The sequence below is a fragment of the Pan paniscus genome, chromosome 11 (assembly GCF_029289425.2).
Source record: "Pan paniscus chromosome 11, NHGRI_mPanPan1-v2.0_pri, whole genome shotgun sequence".
Taxonomy (NCBI): domain Eukaryota; kingdom Metazoa; phylum Chordata; class Mammalia; order Primates; family Hominidae; genus Pan; species Pan paniscus.
This window is the reverse complement of record NC_073260.2, coordinates 51,059,227-51,081,598: the sequence shown is the minus strand read 5'-3', so window position 1 is coordinate 51,081,598 and position 22,372 is coordinate 51,059,227. Positions and strand designations below refer to the sequence as shown.

Below are 22,372 nucleotides of genomic sequence, written 5' to 3'. Positions count from 1 at the left end.
GTTGGATGCTTAATTCAATGTGTCTTCTTTCCCTTTCCATGAATGAAAAGAAATTGGAAGAAGAGAATCAACTATTTCGTGCAAGTATTTTGTTCAGTTTAGAAGATATTATGGTATTGTGAAAACAATATTCTGGAGTTAGACATGGAATCACAATGGCCTTCCAAGTCAGAACAGTCTGGGTTGAAATTGACTCCTTACTGGTCCAAAGCCACATAACTGATTCATCATGCAGCCTTTTTTTTAAAAAAGTTTTTTTTTAAAGCTACTCAAATATGTCAGTTTTATTTTCTCTATACACACATTTGTTACTGAAAATTGCAAAAACAGCACATTGAAGGTCCTCTTATTGGAGTTCACATTTTTGAAAACCAGAAAATTTAATAATTATGCTCTTGCCAAACTACCCATTGTTTTCTTTATATTCTTGCCCCACAAGTTACTTTACTTGAATTCTTGGGTTGGGCTTCATCTCACTGACTTCAGGCTTCTAACACACATAGGATACTTAGGACCTACTGGCTCTTTGGGTCACATCAGGGAGGAGAGCTGAAGTATGTTGAAGTTACTCAAATACATTCAAGCTACATAGATCTCTGATAAATTATTGGTGGTATGGTAGAAATGAAAATATACCCCAAAAAATCACAGAACTGTTTATTAAAATTATTGGTATACAGGCTCTTCTAACATAGATTAGCCTTCTCAACCTAATACATAAAATTACCAGCAAGAAAAAAAAAGTACAAGAATGACAGTTTATGGTTGAATTGGCTTGGTGTCATGATTCCCTGTTGTAGCATTCTCAGGCTATCTATGATAACAGAAACTGCAGCCACATTTGAATGGTTCCCTTCTTGATTCATTCTGAACTCTCCCTTTGGCCCAGTATCTACTAGTTTTTCAAGCCAAGAACATCTGTTGAGTAACAGGTATCTCAATTTTGCCATACTTCCTTTCTGCATAGGTAGCAGCGTTCTTACTTCTACTCCTGAGGCAAGCCATCTCTGATGTCCTGGAAGGTCGTTTCTCTTCTATCCAGTTGTTGGGATGAATCTTCTGGTAGAAGGGAAGGGAATTTGGTACTAGGATTGAAAGTCATGCTACTGAAGTTCTTTATTGACATCTCTGAGCAGAAGGGAGGCCCGAGTCGTCCTGGGGATTTTCTTCACTGAGCATTTGTGAAGATTCTGGGGTTAAGGTTGGGTTAAACTTTTGTGGTGGGTCCATCCGCGGTCTAGTCAACAGCACTAAGCTCTTCCTGCAGCTTTGGGACCCAGCGGAAAGTGATGCCAGCTCTCAAATTGCTACAAGGTATCCTGGAAAGAAATCTATGACCTAGAAAGAGCCTGAAAACCCAAACTCCAGCAAATATTGGTGAAAGAGCCAACCCACAAAGCCTTTTAAAACCTTGAATTCCTTAGCTATAAACTGGGATAAAACCTATGGTGTAAGTCTGTTCTGAGAATTACATGAAATGGATTTATAGAGTTCTCAGTACAGTTCCTGAAATACAGCAGCTGACGCCAGTAGATGTTGATTTCCTTCTCCTTTCTACTTTTGAACTTAGCTGTAGTTATTAGCATTTTTTTAATGTTGAGGTAAACAGTTGGCTTAGTTGTGCATCAGTATTCAGTCCAATTTAATGTTAAATTGTGTTTTTACTGGGAGCCTGATCATGACCTTAAAATTGCTGTAAACCCTTTATAGAACAAGTCGTGTTTGGCTAAATATAAAAACAGATGTATCCTTACAGACTTTATAGTCTGATAGAGGAGATACACATGCATATAATGAGGGAATTCTGTGCTGAAGGGTGTCTGGGAAGAGAAGGTGATTCTATAGATTATCAGAATGGGAGAAGAAAGACATCTGGATGGAGGGGAAAGCAGGAACAGAGGCATGAGAGGAGTTAAAGAGGCCATCGGGGATTTCAATCCCAGCCAAAAGTTAGCCCCTTGTTACCTGTCTCCTCTCCTCTCCTCTCCTCTCTTCTCCTTCCTTCCCTCCTTCCTTCCTTCCCTCCTTCCTTCCTTCCTCCCTCCCTCCCTCCCTCCCTCCCTCTTTTTCTACCTACCTACCTAGCTACTATCTTCTATCTATCCTCCTTTGTGAGTGTGTTTATGTATATCAGGGGACGAGAACACCTACCTCATCAGGGGTGAGCTTAAATGAAGTAAAATGATTCATAGGCTCCTGGTATACAGTAAATGCCCAGTTGATATTGATGATGATGTCACCACTGCCTACACCACCTGTAGTTTCTTTCCTATGGCTGATCTGTCTAGGGATGAATTTGGGGGCCACCTTTTAAATTCTGCATGTAACATTAAGGTGGTTGGTGTTGAATTTGTAGGTAGAGGGAAACCATTGAAAGCAGGGGCAGGATTGGACCTGTGTTTTAGAACAGTATGAAAGGTGAGTTGGAGGAACCTGCCCATGTAGGATCTTTAATCTCCAGAGTCTAGCCTGTTAGAGAAGCTGGTGAAGTCATTTAAAGCATGGGGTATTGGTCTGAACTCAGAATATTTAATGTTATGTTAAATGTGCTTTTTTTTTTTTCCTGAAGGGAGGGGAGGAGGAAGAATTTACTCAATGTAAATATTATTTTATCCAAATGGTGAGAGAATACGTGAAAAGACTAGTAAGGCATCTTTATACCATTTGAGATGTTATAGTAGTGTGTTAACAAAATAGGCAATTTTTTTTTTTTAAAACTAGGTTATATTTCTTTGTAGTTGTTTATGCTTGGGCCTGTCTGCAAATGATTTAACAAATCATATCATATATTTGAATTACTGTTACTTAACCTGACACAGGCAATAAGGAGAGAAAAGAATGTCCTTTTTCTTGCTTTTGGGTTTGTTTTTTTTTTTTTTTTTTTTTTGAGACGGAGTCTCCCTCTGTCACCAGGCTGGAGTGCAGTGGTGCAGTCTCAGCTGACTGCACCCTCCACCTCCCGGGAGTCAAGCGATTCTCCTGCCTCAGCCTCCCGAATAGCTGGGTCTACAGGCATGTGCCACCACACCTAGCTAATTTTTGTATTTTTAGTAGAGACGGGGGTTTCATCATGTTGGCCAGGATGGTCTCGATCTCTTGACATTGTGATCTGCCCGCCTCGGCCTCCCAGAGTGTTGGGATTACAGGCGTCAGCCATCTCTCCAGACCTGATTTTTTTTGGAGGGAGGGGTTCGAATTACTTTTTTCTTTCTCTCTTTAGCATCATTGTAGACCCATGGATTTTTATGTATCCAATGTGTGTTTTTGGTTTTTTAAATTTTGAGACAGTCTTGCTCTGTCACCCAGGCTGGAGTGCAGTGGTGTGACCTTGGCTTACTACAACCTCCGCCTCCCGGGTTCAAGCTATTCTCCTGGCTCAGCCTCCCAAGCAGCTGGGATTACAGGCGTGCACCACCATGCCTGGCAAATTTTTTGTATTTTTAGTAGAGATGGGGTTTTACCTTGTTGGTCCAGCTGGTCTCAAACTCCCGAGCTCAAGTGATCCTCTCACCTCAGCCTCCCAAAGTGCTGGGATTACAGGTGTGAGCCACCATGTGTGGCTTTATCCAGTGTGTTTTAATCAAATACTCACTGTTTTTCCTTAGCTTTTCACAACTTGGACATGTTGAGGTCCTTTCAACCTGGTTCTCTTTCCTTTGACATGACACGTAATCTCTGAAGCTTTTCTTGCTTTCTGACACAAGATGTCTAAGGTTCACTTTGTGCTTTTCTTGCCAAATACCTATCAACCGAGTCTTTCAGCTTGCTTTATTGAGGAGTAGAATTTAGATACAGAAATCTGGGTGTTATATGTTCTTACTGTTAGAATGCCCATGCTTTTATTGGACAGCCATGGGAAGCATACAGATTTTGATTTTTATATTGGTATTTCCAGTTCGAATTTAACATCACAGAGTTTTTACTATGAGCTTATCCTTTTTTCTCTAACGTTGAAAATTTACATTCTTAGCAACATTAATATAATTGCATTATCTTACAGTATAAATGTAGTTTGAAAATAACACTAATAAGCAACTGTAGCTTTATGTTTGGTTATGGTTTTTTCCTTAAAATATATCCACATAAGCATGTACAGTTGACATTCTAATTTGGAAGGCCATTTGAAAAGATTTTCTCTGATTATGTTATATGTTTGATAATTAATTTGGTTGGTTTGCCTGAAATTCTTACTTTAAGAATTGCTTTAGTTTTTTATTTAATGTATTTTTTTTTTTTTTTTTTTTGAGACAGAGTCTTGCTCTGTCGCCCAGGCTGGAGTCCAGTGGTGCGATCTCGGCTCACTGCAAGCTCCGCCTCCCGGGTTCACGCCATTCTCCTGCCTCAGCCTCCTGAGTAGCTGGGACTACAGGCGCCCGCCACCACGCCCGGCTAATTTTTGTATTTTTAGTAGAGACGGGGTTTCGCTATGTTAGCCAGGATGGTTTCAATCTCCTGACCTCGTGATCTGTCTGCCTCGGCCTGCCAAAGTGCTGGGATTACAGGCGTGAGCCACTGCGCCTGGCCTATTTAATGTATTTTTTAACATGTAGAACATTTATGTAGTTAAAAAATCTGATCTGTGTTAAAAAGTTATGTTCACAGCTTCACTTTAATTCTGTTCCTCCACGAATTTCTCTCTTGCCCCAGTTGTTTCTGCTTTATTTTTCTGATATTTCATTTTTGCAAATGTAAGCATATGTGTATATTTTTGTTTCCCTTTCCTACACAATAGGCAGCGTTCTATGCACACTGCTCTGCCGTTCTATGCACACTGCTCCCTTTTACTTAATTTATTCTGGAGAGCGCTTCATTGAAGTGCATGCTTGCAACTCATCTAATGATGAACATTTGGGTTTTTTATATTCTCTTGGCTGTTATAAATATTGCGGCAATGAATAACCTTGTGGGTATATTGTTTTTTATTTGTGCAGATACAGCTTTAAGATAGATGTGGGGTGAAAGGTAAACACATTTGTAGTTTTGTTAGTGTCAAAATGTTACATTTTCTTTTTAAAACTTTTTAATTTTTTGTAGAGATGAGGTCTCACAGTGTTGCCCAGGATGATCTTGAACTCCTGACCCCAAGCAGTTCTTTTACCTGGGCTTCCCAAAAAACTTGGGATTACAGGCGTCAGGCATCAATGCAGCCTAAAAAAATTACATTTTCAGGCTGAGTGTGGTGGCTCACACCTGTAATCCCAGCACTTTGGGAGGCTGAGGTGGGCCGATCACGAGGTCAGGAGTTCAAGAACAGCCTGACCAACATGGTGAAACCCCATCTCTGCTAAAAATACAAAAATTAGCCTGGCGTGGTGGCGCGTGCCTGTAATCCCAGCTACTCGGGAGGCTGAGGCAAGAGAATCATTTGAACCTGGGAGGCAGAGACTGCAATGAGCTGAGATTGCGCCACTGCACTCCAGCCTGGGTGACAGAGGGAGACTCCGTCTCGAAAACAACAGCAACAACAACAAAAAAACCCGTCTCTACTAAGAATACAAAAATTGGCCAGGCATGGTGGCCTGCGCCTATAATCCCAGCTACTCCTCATGAGAGTCACTTGAACTTGGGAGGTGGAGGTTGCAGTGAGCTGAGATCGCGCCATTGCACTTCAGCCTGGGTGACAGAGTGAGACTCCATCTCAAAAAAAAAAAATTACATTTTTAAAAGGCAGATCTGACCATGTCAGCTTTTTACTTAAAACTCTAAATGGTGGCCAGGTGGGTGCGGTGGCTCACACCTGTACTGTACTCCCAGCACTTTGGGAGGCCGAGGTGGGCGGATTACCTGAAGCTAGGAGTTTGAGGCCAGCCTGGCCAACATGGTGAAACCCCGTCTCTACTAAAAATACAAAAATTAGCCGGGTGTGGTGGCACATGCCTGTAATCCCAGCTACTCAGGAGGCTGAGGCAGGAGAATTGCTTGAACCTGGGAGGCGGAGGCTGCAGTGAGCCGAGATCACACCCCTGCACTCCAGACTGGGCAACAGAGTGAGACTCCGTCTCAGAAAAGAAAACAGAAAAACTCTAAATGGCTTTCCAGTGCCTTAAGGACAAAAGTTTATAACGTAGCCTCAAGGGTACACATATAGTTGGTGTACATATAGCTTTACATCCCTTAACAATGGGATACATTCAGAGAACCTCGTTGTGTACCTCATAGAGTATACTTACACAAACCTATATGGGACAACCTACTAGGCACCTAGGCTATGTAATATGGCTTAATGCTCCTAGGCTACAAACCTGTACAGCATATGACTGAACTGAATACTGTAGACTATTGGAACACAGTGCTGTGTAGGTATTTATGTATCTAAACATATCTAAGGACAGAGAAAGTACAGTAGAAATGTGGTATAAAAGAGAAATGGCATGCCTGTGTAGGGCACTGAACCATGAATGGAGCTGTCAGGACTGGAAGTTGCTCTGGGTTGAGTCTGTGAGTGAGTGGTGAGTGAATGTGAAGGCCTAGAACATTACTGTACACTACCGTAGACTGTATGTAAACACTACAGTTAGGCTACACTAAATTCATAAAAAGTTTCTTCAGTAATTAACTTTAGCTTACTGTAATTTTTTAACTTAATAAGCTTTTTAACTTTTTTTTTAAACTTTCTGTCTTTTTAAATAACACGTAGCTTAAAACAGCCTCATAATATGGATCCACTGTGGTATGTGTGGTCTGTTGTGTTGACAGAAACGTCATTAGGTGGTGCATGACTAATTACTTTTGGGCCTCAGCCTCATCTTGTACTGTTTTTCCCCTTGCTTTCTTTGCTTCAGCTGTGTGGGGCCTCCTTCATTCTCCTGTGCTCACCATCTTCTCCACCAGGAATCTTGGCACTTGTTCTTTTCCTCTGCCTGGAATGCCTTTCTTTGTTAACAGTTATTCCTGGTCTTTAGAGTTTGGCTCAAGCATCACTTTTAATGAAATTTTCTGTGTGCATGCTTGCACATTTTCATAAGATAAAGAGATTGGACTGTACTGATATTCATCACCGACTCCAACAAGCATCAATTGTCTGAAGTGTTTTTTTTCCCCCAGTCTTGCTCTGTCTCCCAGGCTGGAGTGCAGTGGTGCGGTCTCAGCTCACTGCAGTCTCCACTTCCCAGGATCTAGCAATTCTCACTCCTCAGTCTCCCAAGTAGCTGGGAGTACAGGTGCGTGCCACCATGCCTGGCTAATTTTTTTGTATTTTTAGTAGAGACAGGGTTTCACCTTGTTGGCCAGACTGGTCGCCATCTCCTGACCTCAAGTGATCTGCCCTCCTCTGCCTCCCAAAGTGCTGAGATTACAGGTGTGAGCCACCGTGCCCAGCCTGAAGTTGTTTTTTTGAGACAAGGTCTCACTCCAGTTGCCTAGGCTGTAGTGCAGTGGCACAGTTTTGGCTCATTGCAGCCTCGACCTTCCCGGACTCAGGTGATCTTCCCATCTCAGCCTCCCGCGTAGCTGAGACTACAGGCATGTGCCACCATGCCTGGCTAGTTTATTTTTGTATTTTTAGTAGAGACGGGATTTTGCCTTGTTGCCCAGGCTGGTCTCGAGGTCCTGAACTCAAGCAGTCTACCTGCCTCAGCCTCCCAAAGTGCTGCCTCAGCCTCCCACCTGTGCCACTGCACTACAGGCATGAGTCACCGTGCCCGGCTGTCTGAAGTTCTTGAATTTTTTTGACTTTTCTGCAGTCAAGTCCTCTTGGTGCTTATCAGAATTACAGTGTTATATTAGTTTATGTGATTTAATTAATTTTAGTTTTCCCACAAAGGCTGAGTTTCATGAAAGCAGAACCATTCCTGTTTTTGCCTGTAACTACTTTTCTGGTATCTAGCTCAGTGTCTGAATTGTGAGGGCTCAAGCTACCCTGTGCAGTAGCGAGAATTAAATAATAAGGAAATTGAGGGTGTCCGGTTGGTTAAATGTCTTGTCTGCACAGGTGTTTGTCATACAGTGATTATTAAGTAACAATTTGTTGACTTTTATTTATTTATTTTGAGACAGAGTTTTGCTCTTGTTGCCCAGGCTGGAGTGCAATGGCACGATGTTGGCTCATCGCAACCTCCGCCTCGTGGGATCAAGCAATTTTCCTGCCTCAGCCTCCTGAGTAGCTGGGATTACAGGCATGCACCACCACACCCAGCTAATTTTGTATTTTCAGTAGAAACGGGTTTCTCCATGTTGGTCAGGCTGGTCTCGAACTCCCCACCTCAGGTCATCCGCCTGCCTTGGCCTCCCTGGGATTACAGGCGTGAGCCGCCGTGCCCGGCCTTGTTGACTTTTAATTGTAATATTTTTTTCAGGATCACATAAGGTTTAGAAAAATGAAACCCCTAGGATGGATAAAGAAAAACGTATATGGGATATGTGTGTGTATGTATTAAGGCATTTGTTACAGTGATTTGAGTTCACACAGTGTAGGAGGAGCTGGCTTAAGCAGTTTTTTTTTTTTTTTTTTTTTTTTTGAGACGGAGTCTCCCTCTCTTGCCCAGGCTGGAGTGCAGTGGCACAATCTTGGCTCACTGCAACCTCCGCCTCCTGGGTTCAAGCGATTCTCCTGCCTCAGCCTCCGAAGTAGCTGGGACTACAGGCGTGCACCACCATGCCCGGCTAGTTTTTTTGTATTTTTAGTGGAGACGGGGTTTCACCATGTTGGCCAGGCTGGTCTTGAACTCCTGACCTCGTGATCCACCCGCCTCGGCCTCCCAAAGTACTGGGATTACAGGCGTGAGCCACCGTGCCCAGCCGTTAAGCAGTTTGTGTCAGGCTGTTGTCTTTGTGATTGATGCTGGAGTTTGAAGTCCACAGGGCAGTCATTTGAGAAAGGAAGATGGATGTAAAGTGGGGAAGAAGAGGACACAGGAAGCCACAGGCAAGGTACATGAAAACCATGCTAGTTCTAGTTGCCTTTGTTCCTGCTTGTGTGGGTGGCCTGTAAGAGTTGGATCCTTGGCAAATGTAGCCCAGGAGGCAGAGAAGCTTAAGGAGAGCCCAGAGGAAGGTGGAGTGGATGCAGCTGCAATTCTAGGCCAACCACTGCCTCACACGAATGGGGTGAGTCAGAAGATGAGCAGCAACAGTGTGTGCAAGCTGCAGGGTGGTTGCTTTATCTTCTGCACCCTTCGGTTGCTGCACAAGAATCTCTTGTGAGCCATGCAAGTTGGAAACATAAAGGAAAGGAAATTCTGGGGAATGTAGTTCAGCTCAGCCAAGTTCAAACCATACAAAGCAGAATGATCAGCTCAGGCTTTTAAATTTTTAGCTCAGGTTACACGTAAGGGACCCGAAGGTTTCTGTGACTGCTCTAAAAATGCAAATGTAATTCCTAATTTGTGGGTGAGATCATTGATTGGTAGGAATGGAATCCTGAAAATTGGATTGGAGGCATATGGTCAGATTCTGTTTAAGCTGGAGACCTTAAATCCTTAAATGCTGCTCTGCTGCCTTTCCCGGAGAAGCAGCCTTTCCAACCCTTCCCAGAGGAACTTAATCTCCGTTTGCCTGAAAAACCTGTAATTGGCCTCCCTTTGGGTAGTTGCCCAGCACGGTACTGTCTTCCTCAGAATCTGCCCTGTAATCCTTCTTTCTTGTAGATCTGTGGCTGGACTGTAGTTGCAGCAGGCCCTAGAGAGTGAGGTGACCCATGAGAAAGGTATGCTGCACTCTAAAAGATTGTATAGTTTTGCCACTGTATAGTCAGGAGCCTGGAGGAGTATTTGATTTGTGGCAATGGATCTTAGGGGTATAGTATAACAGTGGAAGGAACATAAAGTTGAATCAGGCAGAATTTATTGATCTGGGCTCACTAAGCAGAGATTCTGGGTTCAGTGTTATAGTTCAAGGAGATAGAAAGGACTCTTAACAGTTGGGTTAATTGACTGAGGCCCATCCACAAGGCCTGATGCCTCAGTTAGATTTTTTCTGGCCTAACAAGGAACTCCACTGACCATTCACTCACCTTCTATGAGAGTCTATATTTGGCCTGGCATGATGGCTAATACCTGTAATCCCAGCACTTTGGGAGGCCAAGGCAGGAGGATCACCTGAGGTAAGGAGTTTGAGACCAGCCTGGCCAACATGGCGATACTTCATCTCTACTAAAAATACAAAAATTAAGCGGATATCATGGCCCATGCCTTAATCCCAGCTACTCGGCAGACCGAGGCAGGAGAATCGCTTGAGCCCAGGAGGCAGAGGTTGCAGTGAGCCAAGATCATGCCACTGCACTCTAGCTGGGGTGACAGAGCGAGACTCCGCCTCAAAAAAAAAAAAAAAAAAATTAGCCGGGTGTGGTGGCTTGTGCCTGTAGTTTTAGTTACTCGGGAGGCTGAGGTGGGAGGATCAGTTGAGCTGGGGAAGTCGAGGCTGCGGTGAGCCATGATCGTGCAACTGCACTCCAGCCTGGGCAACAGAGTGAGATTCTAATAAAATATTAGTTCATAAGGAAAGGTTCACTTAAATGCATAGCCCTTAAATAACTTGCATTGTTGGTGGAACTGTACTTTGCTAGGACCTTTTTGGAGGATGGCTGCACTAAAACAATTTAAAATGCATGTGCTCTGTTGATCCAGCAGTTTCACTGCTAGGATTTTATTGTATAGATGAATATGGACAGTATACAAGTACGTTATGTTTAAGGTTTTTCATTATATCAGTGTTTGTGATCGAGAAGAATTAGAAACAACTGTCCAATAATGGAGTTAAGGTAAATGACCATTATACCCATACACTGGAATATTGTGCCACTGTTAATAATAAGAGGTTGATAGGAAAAAAAATTCATACAGCCATCCCTCCATATCAGGGAATTGGTTCCAGGACCCACACTCCGCCTGCCTCCCCCCCTGCACCCCACCCCATGGATACCAAAATCCATGGATGCTCAAGTTTCTTATATAAAATGGCGTAGTATTTGCATATAATCTATGCATATCTTTCTGTATACTTTAATCTCTAAATTACTCCTAGTATGTAATACAGTGTAAATGCTATACAAATAGTTATACTGTATTGTTGAGGGAATAACTACAAGGAAAAAACTTTATGTGTTTGGTACAGATGAAACCATCATTTTTTCCCCAAATGTTGAAAATCTGAGGTTAGTTGAATCCATAGATGTGGAGCTGAAGGCATAAGAGGCCAAGGGCCAACTGTATTACACAAAAAAATGTAACATTTAATAAGAGAAGCAAGTTGTGGAACTGTATGTTCTTGCTTATGTTGAGATGTTATGTGTCTATTTTAAGCCTTTGCCTAAAAATACTTTGCTAAATTCCTAACAATCTTTTCCTTTTATTAATACATAATATTTTACATCTTTATGGGATGCATATGAATACTTGTTACATGCATAGAATGTATAATGATCAAGTCAGGGTACCTGGAGCATCCATCACCTTGAGTATTTTATCTTTTTGTTTTTGAGATGGAGTCTCGCTCTGTTGCTCAGGCTGGAGTGCGGTGGTGCGATCTTGGCTTGCTGGAACCTCTTGCCTCCTGGGTTCAAGCAATTCTCCCGCCTCAGCCTCCTGAGTAAGCTGGGATTACAGGTGTGCGCCACCATGCTGGGCTAATTTTTGTAATTTTAGTAGAGACAGGGTTTCACCATGTTGGCCATTCTGGTCTGGGTCCCCTGACCTCAGGTGATCCGCCTGCCTCAGCCTCCCAAAGTGCTGGGATTGCAGGTGTGAACTACTGCGCCTCGTTGAGTATTTGTCATTGCTGTGTGCTGGTAACATTTCAAGCCTTCTCTTTTAGCTACTTTGAGATATACAGTATATATTTGCTAACTATGGTGACCCTACTCTGCTAGAGAACATTAGAACTTTCTAACTGTATGTTTGTACCCATTAACCAACCTCTCTTCCTCACCCTTCCCAGCCTGTGATACCTGTCATTGTATTTTCTATTTCCATGAGATCAACTTTTTTTTTTTTTTTTTATAGCTCCCATGTATTTGTTAGAACATGTGTTATTTGTCCTTCTATGCCTGGCATGGCTTATTTCACTTAACATAATGACCTCCAGCTTCATCCATGTTGCTGCAAACATTTTATTCTTCTTTCTGGCTGAATAGCATTCCATTGTGTATATATGCCACGTTTTCTTTATCTCTCTGCTCATTGATGGATACTTAGGTTGATTCTATATCTTTGCTTTTGTAAATAGTGCTGTGGTAAACAGGTGAGTGTATGTATCCCTTTGATAATACTGAATTCTTTTCCTTTGGATAAATAGCCAGTAGTGGGATTGCTGAAGTATGTAGTAGTTCTATTTTTAGTGTTTTGAGAAATCTCCGTACTGTTTTTCATAATGGCTTTACTAATTTCCATTCCCAGTGTATAAGAGTTCCCTTTTCTCCGCATCCTTGCCATCTTCTGTTGTTTGTGTTTTTAATAATAGTTATCCTAACTGTGGTAAGGTGCTATCTCATTGTAGTTTTGATTTGTGTTTACCTGATGATTACTGATGTGAGCATTTTTTCATATATCATTTGGCCATTTGTATGTTTTTTGATGTCCTTTGCCCACTTTTTAGTGGGATTATTATTATTATTATTTTTTAATTGTTGGTTATTTGAGCTTGTTGCATATTCTGGATTTTAGTCCTTTGTCATGAATGGTTTGCACACATCATTTCCCATTCAACAGGTTGTCTCTTCACTCTGTCATTTGTTTCCTTTGCTGTGCAGAAACTTTTCAGCTTGTTCTGTTGGTTATTGAAAGAGATGTATTAATACTTTGATTTTGCATTTGTCAGTTTTTCCTTAGTTCTGATACTTTTTGCTTTATACATTATCTTATGAGGGTGTGTTCTTAGATGCATTGGTATTTAGAGCTATGTATCAACCAGGTCTTTTAAAATCACTGTAATCCCAGCAGTTTGGGAGGCTTGAGGTGGGAGGATCACTTGAGTCTAGAGTTTGAGACCAGCCTGGGCAACATAGCAAGACCCCATCTCTACAGAAAATTAAAAAAAATTAGCTGTGTGTGGTGGCACACACCTGTAGTCCCAGCTACTCGGGAGGGTGATGTGGGTGGATCACCTGAGCCTGAGAGGTGAAGGCTGCACTCAGGAACCCTGATCATACCGTTGCACTTAGCCTGGGTGACAGAGTAAGATCCTGTCTTCAAAGCGGGGGAAAAAAAAGAAAACCACTATTAAGTGTTCTTTTTAAGGGGCCAGTATTATTAGAGGTAAAGTTTATTTAGCTTGATATTAATGTTGCTGCAGTGTTTTCCTTTGGTTAGTATGTGTAGGGTATATCCTTTTTTACCCTTTAATTTCAGTCTTACTTATTTTTCCAGCATGTGTTGCTTAATGATGAGAATATGTTCTGAGAACTGCGTTGTTAGGTGAGCATTATAGAGCATACTTGCACAAAACTTAGATGGTGTAGCCTTTGACACGCTTAGGCTAAATGGTAAGCCTATTTGCTCCTAGGCTGCAAACCTGTATAGTATGTGACTGAACTGAATACTGTAGACAGTTGGAACACAATGGTAAGTAATTATGTATGTAAACACAGAGAAAGTACAGTGAAAACCTGGTATAAAAGATACACAAATGGTCCACCTGTATTAGGGCACTTACCATGAATGGAGCTTGCAGGATTGGAAGTTGCTCTGGGTGAGTGAGTGGTGAGTGAATGTGAAGGCCTAGGACATTATTGTGCACTATTGTAGACTGTGTATAAACACTGTACAGTTAGGCTACACTAAATTTATAGAAAAATGTTTCTTCAATAATAACTTAACCTTAGCTTACTCTCCCCTAACCCCCAGTTCTTCAATCCAGTCTTGGCTGCTACAGTCAGACAGCGAAGACACTTTTTTCTTGCATCTGTATTAGAAACCGTATAGCTTTTTTACTTTATGAAGTTCATAATTTTTAAATTTCTTGACTCTTATAGTACTTAGCTTAAAACACAAACACATTGTACAGATGTATAGAAATACTTTCTTCCTGTTATTTTGTAAGCCTTTTCTATTTTAAAAATTTATTACTTTTGTTTTTACTTTTTAAACTTTTTGTTAAAAACTAAGATACTTGGCCAGGCGCAGTGGTTCATGCCTGTAATCCCAGCACTTTGAGAGGCCGAGGCAGGCAGATCACCTGAGGTCAGGAGTTCAAGACCATCCTGGCCAACATGGTGAAACCCTGTCTCTACTAAAAATACAAAAAGTAGCCGGGCGTAGTGGCAGGCGCCTGTAATCCCAGCTACTCGGGAGGCTGAGGCAGGAGAATCGCTTGAACCCAGGAGGCAGAGGTTGCAGTGAGCCGAGATCGTGCCATTGCACTCCAGCCTGGGGGCAAGAGTGAGATTTCGTCTCAAAAAAAAAAAAAAAAAAAAACAACTAAGATACTCAGGATCATCTGTATCACTGTCTTCCACCTCGGCATCTTGTTCAGGTGCAATAACACATATGGAGTTGTCATCTATGATAACAGTGCTTTCTTCTGGAGTACCTCCTGAAGGACCTGCCTGAGGCTGTTTTACAGTTAACTTTTTTTATAAATAAGTATGAGTACAGACTAAAATAATGATTAAACATATAGTTAATACATAAACCAGTAACATAGTTGTTTATTATCAAGTACAATGTACTGTACGTAATTGTACTATACTTTTTTTTGTTTGTTTTTTGAGACAGGGTTTCGCTCTGTCTCCCAGGCTGGAGTGCAGTGGCAGGATCTCGGCTCACTGCAACCTCCACCTCCCGGGTTCAAGCGATTCTCCTGCCTCAGCCTCCCGAGTAGCTGGGATTACTGGCATGCGCCACCATGCCCGGCTAATTCTTGTATTTTTAGTAGAGACGGGGTTTCACCATGTTGGTCAGGCTGGTCCAGTACTCCTGACCTTGTGATCCGCCCACCTCGCCCTCCCAAAGTGCTGGGATTACAGTCGTAAGCCACAGTGCCTGGCCTGTACTATCCTTTTTTTTTTTTTTTTTTTTCCCCTGAGACAGAGTTTCGCTCTCGTTACCCAGGCTGGAGTGCAGTGGCGCGACCTCATCTCACTGCAGCCTCCACCTCCCGGGTTCAAGCGATTCTTCTGCTTCAGCCTCCTGAGTAGCTGGGATTACAAGTGTGAGCCACTGCCCAGCCTGTACTATACTTTTGTATGACTTTGAACACAGTAGTTTTGTTTGCAGCGCAGTGGGTTTGTTTACACCAGCATCACCACAAAGACGGCTATGAAATCACTAGACAATAGGAATTTTTTAGCTCCAATATAATGTTTGTTTGTTTGTTTTTGAGACAGGGTCTCGCTCTGGCCAAGGCTGGAGTGCAGTGGTGCCATCTTGGCTCACTGCAACCTCTGCCTCCTGGGTTCAAGTGATCCTCACACAATCTCCCTAGTAATTGTGACTACAGGCGCATGCCACCATGCCTGGCGTGTGTGTGTGTGTGTGTACATGTAGAGATAGGGTTTTGCCGCTTGCCTAGTCTGGTCTCCAACCCTTGGACTCAAGTAATCTGCCCACCTTGGCCTCCCAGAGTGCTGGGGTTACAGATGTGAGCCACTGTGTCTGGCTCTATTATAATATTATGGGACTACCATTGTATATGTGATCCATTATTGACTGAAATGTCTCTGTGTGGGGCATGACTGTACTTAAGTTTTGAAAGATTTTCTTGCCAACAGTATATACTAGAATTTTTTTTTTTTGAGTTGGAGTCTCGCTCTGTCACCCAGGCTGAGTTGCCGTGGCGCAGACTTGGTTCACTGCAAGCTCCGCCTCCCGGGTTCACACCATTCTCCTGCCTCAGCCTCCCCAGTAGCTGGGACTACAGGCGCCTGCCACCACGCTCAGCTAATTTTTTTGTATTTTTAGTAGAGACAGGGTTTCACCGTGTTAGCCAGCATGGTCTCCATCTTCTGACCTTGTAATCCACCCACCTCGGCCTCCCAAAGTGCTGGGATTACAGGCTTGAGCCACTGTGCCCAGCCAGTATATACTAGAATTTTAAAAAATCTTGTGTGTTTCTTATGATTAGAGCATCTGTCTATTGGCATTTGACAAAGTAACACGTTTAGTTTCAATCTGTTAATAAGTACTTTCTGCCTATCAAACCTGTTTTTTACCTTTTCCTGTCCTTTCTTGCCTTCTTTTAGATGCTTATTTTTTATGTTTGTTCTGCCGTTCTAACTTGGAAGTTACTTAAACATGAATCTTTTACTATCAAAATCTAATATTATTTGATACTTTCCTCCTCTCCTGGATACTCTGTTGAGCTCATTTTTATTCACATTGTCATTATTGCATTGTTTTAATTCTGTCTGTATTTTATCTTAAGACAGGATTAATTTGTATTTTCAATAGCCATTTAGATTTACCCACAAAATTTATCCTTTTCATTTCCTAACTAGATCCTCCATCTTGTAACATTTTCTTCTGCCCGAAGAACACCCTTTATGCTTCCCACCTTTTGTGTAACTTCTAGTAGTGAATTTCCTATGTTAGTCTAGACATGCCTCAAATTGATCTTCCTTTTTAAAAAAAGAAAAAAAAAAAGATGGAGTCTCACTCTGTTGCCCAGGCTTGAGTGCAGTGGCGTGATCTCGGCTCACTGCAACCTCTGCCTCCCAGTTCAAGCCATTCTCCTGCCTCAGCCTCCCGAATAGCTGGGACTACATACAGGTGTGCGCCACCATGCTTGGCTAATTTTTTTGTTATTTTCAGTAGAGACAGGGTTTTGCCATATTCCCCAGGCTGGTCTTGAACTGCTGATCCCTAGTGATCCATCTGCTCGGCCTCCCAAAGTCCTGAGATTACAGGTGTGAGCCACCGGCCTCATCTTCCTTTTTGAAGGATACTTCTGATGTGTACAGAATTCTAAGTTGTCAGTTTTCTTCTAAGGTGTTAAAATAAGCTATTGAATTGTGGTCAGGAGCAGTGGCTCACATCTGTAATCCCAGCACTTTGGGAGGCCAAGGCAAGAGGATTACTTGAGCTCAAGAGTTCGAGACCAGCCTGGGCAACATAGTGAGACCTCATCTCTAATTTTTTTTTAAATTAAAAAAAAGCTATTGAATTGTATCTTCAGTTTTCATTTTTTTTTTTTGTAAGAAGTAAACTGTCAAGTTTTAAAAATCACTCCTATGACTGGAATCTCTCTCTTTTTTTTTTTTTTGAGCCAGAGTCTTGCTCTGTCACCCAGGCTGGAGTGCAGTTGTACGATCTCGACTCACTGCACCCTCCACCTCCCAGGCTCAAATGATCCTCCTACCTCAGCCTCTTGAGCAGCTGAGACCACAGGCCTGAGCCATCCCATGCTTGGCTATTTTTTGTAGTTTTTGTACAGACAGGTAGGGTTTCGCCATGTTGTCCAGGCTGGTCTTGAACTCCTGGGCTCAAGGGATCTGCCTGTCTCAGTCTCTCAAAGTGCTGGGATTACAGGTGCAAGCCACTGTGCCCAGCCTGGAATCTCTTGGTACTGCAGGCTTTATGTTTTTTTTTTCTGCCTTTAGTTTTCAACAGTTTTACTGTGATGTGTTTGGTTATATATTTCTTTATTCATCCTGCTTGGAATTCTTAGGTTTTATTGAACCCATGGTGGGATGTCTTTCATTAGTTTCGAAAAGTTGACAGGCAATTTCTGCTCTTCCCCCTTTACCCCCTCCCCCCACCTTCTGAGAGCCCATTTAAGCACTTCAGATCTTCTCAGTCCCTTACCCTTGTCATGCTTCATCCTGGATATTTTTGTTTTGGTTTGGTTTCTTTCTTTTTTTTTCTTTTCTTTTTTTTTTTTTTGAGACGGAGTGTTGCTCTGTCACCTAGGCTGCAGTGCAGTGGTGCTATCTTGGCTAACTGCAACCTCCGCCTCCTGAGTTTAAGCAGTTCTCTGCCACAACCTGCCAAGTAGCTGGGACTACAGGTGCCCGCCGCCAGACCTCATTCATTTTTGTATTTTTAGGAGAGACAGGGTTTCACCATGTTGGGCAGGCTGGTCTTGAACTCCTGACCTTGTGATCCACCCGCTTTGGCCTCCCAAAGGGCTGGGATTACAGGTGTGAGCCACCATGCCTGGCCCTTTTTTTTTTTTTTTTTTTTTGAGACAGAGTTTCACTCTTTTTGCTCAGGCTGGAGTGCAGTGGCGCAATCTCGGCTCACTGCAACCTCTGCCTCCCGGGTTCAAGCGATTCTCCTGCCTCAGCCTCCCAAGTAGCTGGGATTACAGGCGCCTGCCACCATGCCTGGCTAATTTTTAGTAGAGACGGGGTTTCACCATGTTGGCCAGGGTGGTCTCGATCTTGACCTCGTGATCCGCCCGCCTGGACCTCCCAAAGTGTTGGGATTACAGGCGTGAGCCACAGCGCCCGGCCCTTTTGTGTGTGTGTGTGTGTGTGTGTGTGTGTGTGTGTGTGTGTGTGTGTGTTTGAGATGAATTTTTGCTCTTGTTGCCCAGGCTGGAGTGCAGTGGCATGATCTCAGCTCACTGCAACTTCCACCTCCTGGGTTCAAGAGATTCTCTTGACTTAGCCTCGCGAGTAGCTGGGATTACAGGCATGCGCCACCATGCCCGGCTAATTTTGTATTTTTAGTAGAGATGGGGTTTTTGCATGTTGATCAGGCTGGTCTCGAACTCCTGACCTCAGGTGATCTGCCCGCCTCGGCCTCCGAAAGTGCTGGGATTACAGGCATGAGCCACTGCGCCCGGCCTGCTTTTCTTTTTTCTTGTTTTTTTTTCTGCTGGTTTTTATTCATTTTGTCTCCTTGTTGGCTCTGTGTGTGTGTGTATATACACGTGCACATCTAGTAGATCACATTATAAATATCGTTTGAATAATTTCGGGTCTAGGATGATATATCCAGAGAGGATTTATGCTTGTTTCTATCTCAGGCATCTTAGGGAATAGGCAGTCTGGGATCACCTTGGTTCAGTTTTAGGGATAAAGATGAGTTGAAATTGAGCTACACGACGGCCAGAGGTGGTGGCTCATTCCTGTAATCCCAGCACTTTGGGAGGCCGAGGCGGGCGGATCACGAGGTCAGGAGATGAAGACTGTCCTGGCTAACATGGTGAAACCCTGTCTCTACTAAAATACAAAAAAAAATTAGCTGGGCATGGTGGCGGGCACCTGTAGTCCCAGCTACTCAGGAGGCTGAGGCAGGAGAATGGTGTGAACCCAGGAGGCGGAGCTTGCAGTGAGCCGAGATCATGCCACTGCACTCCAGCCTGGGTGACTGAGCGAGACTGCATCTCAAAAAAAAAAAAAAAGAAATTGAGCTACATGTCTTAGAGCCTGGCAGCTTCCCTTTTCCCTCGCTTCTTAAGTTCAGCAATTCAGGATTCCAACTCGAAGGGAGGTGAGTTTACCAGTCCCCCTGTAACCCCCTTTGGTATTTTCCGAATTTTAGTTCTTTTCTCCTAATCTTACCAAGCTGTCAAGTTCTCAGCTGGTCCTTAACACTTGGCAATTGCTCTCAGGGACCAAAGTGGTTATAAATGTAGGGTTTCCCTCTTTAGATCCTGTCTCTCTGATACCTTACTATCTTTCAAGTTATTTGATGCTTTCATGCATATATTTTGTGTGTGTGTGTGTGTGTGTGCAACTTTTTTTTTTTAAAAGACATTTATTCAGCATCATGATCAGACTATTACATTTAGCAATCAACAGCATGGGTGCAAAAAAAATCTACATTAAAACCTTTTGTTGGAATGCTTTAAACAAAAGAACAGAAACTAAAATAACCTGTTATACAATTAGTCACAAATACAGTCCTCGAGTTTTTTGCCCATATACATGAGTATTTGTCTAAAACATGTCTTCTTTGTAGCATCTAGGCCCTGCCACCACTGTGCTTGGCTGAATTCACAAATCTGTTTTAACCTGTAGCTTCCCTGTCACTTCTCTGGTTCTCCTCTCCTGCTAAGCTTTGTTACCTAATTAAAATCTTCTGCTACTGCCATAGCTACTGCTGCTACTGGAACCACCATAGTAGCCACTGTGGTTTCATGGTTTGGCATAGTATTGGCCTCCACCACCATAGGGGCCAGAGCTTCTGCCTCCAAAGTTTCCTTCCTTCGTGGGTCCAAAATTTGAAGACTGATTGTTGTAATTGCCAAAATCATTGTAGCTTCCACCACCTCCAAAATTGCTTCCACCATTACCAAATCCATTATAGCCATCCCCACTGCCACCAAAGCCACCATGACCACTGAAGTTTCCTCCACTACCAGAGTTGTCATTCCCACTGAAACCACCTCCACGACCACCACGTTTCCAGAATCACTTAGCTTCTTTGGCTGGATGAAGCACTAGCCATCTCTTGCTTTGACAGGGCTTTCCTAACTTCACAATTGTCGCCATTCACAGTATGATATTTCTGAATGACAGTCTTATCCATGGAGTCGTGGTCGTCAAAGGTTACAAAGGCAAAGCCCCTTTTCTTGCCACTGCCTCGGTCAGTCATGATTTCAATCACTTCAGTTTTTCAGAACTGTTTAAAATAATCTCTTAGGTGATGTTCTTTAGTGTCTTCTTTAATGCCACCAACAAATATCTTTTTCACAGTTAAGTGGGCACCTGGTCTTTAAGAATCTTCTGTTGAGACAGCTCTCTTTGGTTCCACAAGTCTTCTGTTCACCTTTTGTGGCCTTGCATTCATGGCTGCATCCTCCACCTCCACAGTGGCATATGTGACAAACTCAAAGCCCCTGGAGCACTTGGTGTTTGGATCTCTCATTACCACACAGTCCGTGAGTGTCCCCCATTGCTCAAAATGGCTCCTCAGGCTCTCATCGGTTGTTTCAAAGCTCAACCCTCCAATGAAGAGCTTCCTCAGCTGTTCGGGCTCTTTAGGAGACTTGTGACTTAGACATGATGGCATGGAGAAGAGAGACTTTAATGATGCTTCGGCGTCATCCATGGGCAGAAAGCTTTTTTTTTGGAGACAGAATCTCACTTTGTCACCCAGGCTAGAGTGCAGTGGCATGATCTTGGCTTACTATAGCCTTGGCCTCCTGGGCTCAAGCTGTCCTTCTGTGTCAGCCTCCCTAGTAGCCGGGACTACAGGTATGCATCGGCATGCCTGACTAATTTTTTAAATTTTTAGTAGAGATGAGATCACCCTGTGTTGCTCAGGCTGGTCTTGAACGCCTGGGCTCAAGCAATCCTCCCTCCCTTGCCTTCCAAAGTGCTGGGATTACAGGCGTGAACCACTGTGCCTGGCCTATTTTCAACTTTTTCTTATGGTAGTTTTCAGTTATATACAGAAGTCAAGAAAATAGTTCAGAACAACCCCGTTTGAGGCCGGGTGCGGTGGCTCACGCCTGTAATCAGCACTATGGGAGGCCGAGACGGGCAGATCACGAGGTCAGGAGATCGAGACCATCCTGGCTAATGCGGTGAAACCCCGTCTCTACTAAAAATACAAAAAAAAATAGCTGGGCCTTGTGGGGGGCACCTGTAGTCCCAGCTACTCAGGAGGCTGAGGCAGGAGAATGGCGTGAACCCAGGAGGCAGAGCTTGCAGTGAGCCGAGATCATGCCACTGCACTCCAGCCTGGGTGACTGAGCGAGACTGCATCTCAAAAAAAAAACAAAAACCGTTTGTTTCCTTAACACAATTCCAGTAGTCGTTGATAGAGCGTCCTTGCTTCTGATATGACAGGATATTCCAAGCTCCTCTAATATCCTTCTCCTTATCTGGAATTGGTTATTTCTCTAAGAAACTCTGGTTTCTGATAGTTTTTACTAGGGATATCCTTGTAAATTTTACTTTAATTTTGTAGCTGTTGGGAGGATTGTTTAAATTACCAGTCCATTGTTCCCAAGAGTTGGCCATTTATATTGATCCTTGCGGGTGGCCTTCAGAAACCCATCAGAGACCCAGAGAGACTGCTTGTTGTCCATAGTTTTGGGCAGAGGGGGTTGTGCCATGGACCGTTTGCCAGTTTTATGAAACCTATGGATGCCTTTTCAGAATCTTCTGAACACAGTGAATGAAATACATAGGATCACAACAGAAACCAATTATATTTAAGTTATACAAATATTACTACCCTGTTAAACAGAAGACCATGGTGTCTTTCTTTGTCAGTAATTTTTTTTTTTTTTTTTAGACAGTCTCACTCAGTCACCCAGGCTAGAGTGCAGATGGCGTGGTCTCAGCTCACTGCAACTTCCACCTCCCGGGTTCAAGTGATTCTCCCACTTCAGCCTCCCTAGTAGCTGGGACTACAGGCTCATGCCACCACACCCGGGTAATTTTTGTATTTTTAGTAGAGACAGGGTTTCACTATGTTGGCCAGGCTGGTCTCGAACTCCTAACCTCGTGATCCGCCCGCCTTGGCCTCCCAAAGTGCTGGGATTACAGGCGTGAGCCACCGCGCCTGGCCTCTTTGTCAGTAATTTAAGTGACAAGACAATA

General features: G+C 43.3%; 1 protein-coding gene and 1 pseudogene across 22 annotated transcripts in view; one reads left to right on the top strand and one right to left on the bottom strand.

Annotated features, from left to right (window-relative positions):
- The window catches only part of SPIN1 (spindlin 1), a 94,168-nt gene that overhangs the window by 5,441 nt on the left and 66,355 nt on the right, over nt 1-22,372 (top strand). For 5 of the 22 annotated variants that reach the window (XM_063594359.1, XM_055091812.2, XM_055091811.2 and 2 more), the window contains exon 2: nt 22,065-22,205. The exons of 16 other annotated variants lie outside the window; for them this stretch is intronic. The gene's annotated coding sequence lies outside the window, so the exon portion shown is untranslated. Of the gene's footprint in view, nt 1-20,185; nt 20,701-22,064; nt 22,206-22,372 lie in introns of those variants that run through there. One more of the 22 variants, XM_063594349.1, reaches the window with a different exon arrangement.
- LOC134728577 (heterogeneous nuclear ribonucleoprotein A1-like) lies at nt 19,955-21,086 on the bottom strand (annotated as a pseudogene).